Genomic DNA, 4,896 nt, shown 5'->3' on the forward strand with positions numbered 1-4,896 from the left:
CAATCTGTCAAAAGCACAAACAGTAAATAAGTACACTACATTATACATACCGCATAGTACCGGTAAACTACATATAAATTGTAGATGCAATGCAATAGCTAGATGGGAACAGTGAAAGCAGAGATGTACCGATATCACTATGTTGGCCGATGCCGATATCACTTTTTTAGGCCGATACTTTACTCATTTAGTGTTACAAAAAGAAGCAATTTTGCTATTTAGAAGTAATTATATATACCAAATGCAGCTTTTTTATTAGTTTTATGCAAATAAGGTAAAGCTTAAAGCACAAGATCAAAAGTAAAACCACAAGATTTTGTGCTAAAACACAAGCCGTGGCATCACCACGACTGACAGTGACACAGTCAATGTTGCCACTCTCTTGTCATGGAAAAGTACTAGATTTGACTAAAAAAAACATTAGATTCACAAAAAAAACACTAGTATCATAAACACACGATCATTTACATGCATAATGTACAAAAATGACAGCCAATGGCGTTAGTGAGTGTTAAAAGTCCTTAAAATTTCAAAATAGAACTGAATTTCCTTGAAAGTGAGAGCCCTGACCTGAATAGCCGTAGGAGAGTAAAACATTTTGGGGGGACGAACAAATTTTGCCCAAATTTGGCCTTTGCAAAAATATTGTCAAAAACGCTATATTACTCACGATGTCTGAGGCCTAGTGAAGTACTGAGGTCCACACTCATCAAATGTAAGCCAACCATAATGTACCGGTAGGCTTTGCTACCTACTTTCACTGGCGCCGACTTACGGGGTTACGGGGTGGCCACGCCACCCCGTAACGGCTGTGGCGGGGTGGCAGCCACCCCGTTTAGGTTACATTACTTACTGCAAATAAATGTAATTTGAACGGACGTTTAAATCTTTTTTTGATCATTGGTTTTCGCTTCAAGTCAACGTAAAGCAAGAGATGAACCAATACATTATTGCGAAGAAAATGATTGTTTTTGTCACAAGCATGATACTCGCGTAACATCAAGCAAGCTACGTGAAGATTATGCAACACGTGGCTGCGAGTTTTTTCCTTGTTGTTGCAATCGTTTTATTTGTTACTTGTCATAAGTCATTGTTGCATTTGTTAGGTTTACAATGGGATTTATTAATCAATAAAATATGATTTATTAATCAATAAAATACAATCTTTCCATTGCCTCCCTCAAAAATCTTTTTTGAAAAGTTTTAAACTGCTCATAATATCGCTATAAATTATGACAGCTATAAAATACTTGGAAATAAAATTATCTCGATGATTGATAGCTCCACCCCTAAATGAATACCTATTTTCAAATTTCATTAAAAAATGCAATTTTCGAAACTTTCTGAGTTTTATTTAAAAAGTGCACTTAGTACTACTAGTAGGCTATAGTAGCAGTTTTAACGTTCTGCAAATTTATACGTTTACATGATTCTATTCGAGGTAAGCTACACCACCTGCCAATTCCCAATAATAAAAGCAACCTCTTTTAATTACTCAAGATTTTGCATTTTGAATTATTTTCCGATTTCAACTGGAGTGTACTGTCATCTACTTCATGCTTTAATTTCTACTTTGTTATCTACTTCATGCAGTAATATTGCGTGTCAATGCGTGACAAACTGTAAGGCGGGAATTTAGTGGTCTGACATAGGAGTTGCTTGTTACATCACAGAAAAAATTACGAAAAGTAGTCCAGTAAAAGTTTTCGCCGACATTCCAGTTTTATTCAGCTTAAAGATGCCACCGAAAAAGCGTTCAAAATTGTAGCTCTCCATTGAGTCATTTTTTGTTGCGTCTAGTCAGGATTTCAGCCAGCATGAAAGTGACCAAACGCCTGAACGAAATGAAAGTGTGTCACTGCCAAAAGGTGTTAGCACGATCAGGGAGGTGTAGGAACCGAGCACGAGCAGGATAATCGCTGTTGAAGGGAGAAGCTATCAAAAATCGTAGGAGAGCGAATTCCCGTGGCTAGAATACGATAGATGCAAAGATAGAGCATTCTGTCAGTTCTGTCCAAATGTTAAGTGTCAGAGCAGCAACGTAACAATAAAATTCACGACATACCTCCGTGCTTTGTTTTAAAGTTGGTTTGTAAATTATCGAGCTACAAATAAGGTGTGAAAAGACAATTGCATCTACGAAACACGCTTAGTAAAAATCAAACAAAAACATGCAGTTTGAAAGTGTTTAGGTTGGCATATTGTGCTATCCGCCACCCCATGCAAAAATAAAAGTCGGCGCCTATGCCTACTTTAGTCTACTTTGAACTCTTTACACAGTTATTTGTACGTATTTTTTAAATTATTTATGCTAAATACCGGTATCTCAAAAATTGGTCATCATTGGGTGTAACCAGACAAAAAACTCACTGTCCACTGTGAAAAGCACTACAAATATATTAATGCAGCCAAAAAAAATAGGTGGGGCTACCTTGAACATTGTCCAAACTTATGTACACCAACATAGCACTAAATCGCTAAAAAAACACTAGATAGCAAAAAAAAAAACACTAAATCTAGTGGAAAAACACTAGGAGTGGCACCACTGGATAGAGATGCAGCGAACCCAAAATTTTTATCCGCACACCGCACCGCAACTGAATCATCTATCCGCACACCGCAATTTATCTGGAACTTTGACACTGCACTGCACCGCAAATTACAAAATTTTCAAAAAATATTTTAACGCGTTATTTTTTAGATAGTCAATTGTGGCAAAAATCACTCATTGCATAAACCTAACTGGTAACCTACCAGTACAGTTGTGCACTAATTGACTAGGCTAACCATATCATACGGTACTCTCTTATCAGCAATGCATCAAAGTTCTAAGACATCATGCTTTTTCAAATAGAATGTTCCTGGAGCCAGTATCAGGACTTTTGAACACTTTTTGTAAGCAATAATGCAATTTTAATGTCAGTAGCTGTATGAACTACACACACAAGGGTAAAACTTACAGCCTGAACTCACTGGGCTAACTGTTATAGTAACTAATGCGGTAGTTGCGCTAGGCCTATAGCCTGGTAACTGGGAGCTGAGCTTATCAGCTAGGCTATTAACCAAAAACACTCGTACAGCTTCCCGTTCCCTCACAACCCTGTCAACTGCAAGCCATTTGCATAGCTTTCCAGCTTAGTTAGGGTTTCCGAAGGAAAAAAAAACTGATCCGTGTTTCCAATTTAATCTCAGTTTATCCTCTGGAGATCCTTCTCTTGTATCATGGGCCAATCCTATATATAGATGTTTGCTGGTACACCCCTTCATTTTCTTTGAATTTCCAATTTAAATTTGAAGTTTTATAACTGATTTTCTTGAAAAGTTAAAAGTTTACGTTTATGAAAGTCAGTGTTGTACGTTGACGACGTCAACTTTTTGTTGACGCTGAGGCTAGCGCCGTCAATTTATTTTTCAGTTGACGGAAGTGATAGCGCCGTCAAGTATTTTGCCGATTTAAGCGTCAAGCGCTAAGCGTCATTTTTTTCATGGAAAATCTCGTTACACAATAAGAGTTTCACAATGTATTCTGGCCAACGCGACTCATCCGAATTACCGGGTTTTGCGTTGGTTGGAATGGCTCCCTGGAATACACGCGGAAGAAATTCGCCAAATGGTGATCACCCATGTATTGAGAACGAGGGATCAGAAACAGAAAGCGAAAAATCCAGGAATTGCATCGCGGACGTTGAAGATACTTTATTTCAAGAGCTCTATGCCCCTGAAAAGAGCGATATTGGTGCAGTGGACCTCGTTAAAAGATTTATAGGCTACATGCTAAACTATCACAGCACGCTTGGAACAGTGATACCTTTCGGAGTAGCCTAAACGTTTTCAACTTGTTTTTGAAATACAACACACCAATACCAACCAGCGCTGCTATGGAAATAACTATGTTTTCACTTGGAAAGGACAATATGCGTCCCAAACGCAGCAGATTGTCAGACAAACGTTTTGAAATGCTTGTTTTTCTGCAAGGAAATAGGCTAACTAATAAACAGGGCCCGCAAAAGTCAATAAAGTCAAAATTTTTTAAGGACCTTGTTTATCCACAAATCAAAGAATAAAGTTGTTTTCAGCACCTAAGGGACTGTTTCTAAGAAGTTTATAGGTCAAAATAAAGTCAAAATTGATAATAAAATTGAAATTTGTCAAATTATGGCTTTTAACAAACTTAATTCTGTGTTTCTAGAGAGTAATTTTTGTCAAAATCCTCGTGGAAGCATTGCAAATCAGGAACTGCGACACAATTAAACCATATTAACCCATAAAAGCAGGAAATATCTCACAATGACCACGGATCAGCAGTAACTTTTATCGCAAATTGTCCATTGTTTATTCATTGTTACGTATTTAAATAATTTTTATAAAACACTCCCTCTTCACAAATATGGTCTTTTCGAAGATAAACAGTTTTGATTTTAGGAATAGCCTACTGACATTTGTTTGTTTTTGTTTTTCATATATCTGTAATTCTGTAATACAAAAATGCCTAAGCAACCTAAATCGTCTTCTGTCTTCAGCAAAAGTTAGATTTGTGGAGATTTTCCTATCGCTATAAAACACAACGCCTACTTTTTATAATCCATAAAACACCTTGACTTTTCGACAAAATATTACGTTTGGGTCTGAAATCGACAAAATATTATGTTTTGGTAAGTGGTATCAATTCAAGAAAGAACTGTAGGCCTACCCTCTATAAATAAGCAATTTCGTTAGGTTAAAATAAAGTAAAAATTTGATAAAAATAAAGTCAAAAAATTTTTGTTAAGTCAAATTAAAATGGCCCTACTAATAAGCTAAGCAGCTAATTACAATACAGTCTCAAAACATAATATGCCCACCTGCTCTTTATTTATAGCTATTGTTAGCCTAAACTTGGTTGAGATATTTCCGTTT

Source organism: Aplidium turbinatum, chromosome 7 (assembly GCF_918807975.1).
Source record: "Aplidium turbinatum chromosome 7, kaAplTurb1.1, whole genome shotgun sequence".
NCBI lineage: Eukaryota > Metazoa > Chordata > Ascidiacea > Aplousobranchia > Polyclinidae > Aplidium > Aplidium turbinatum.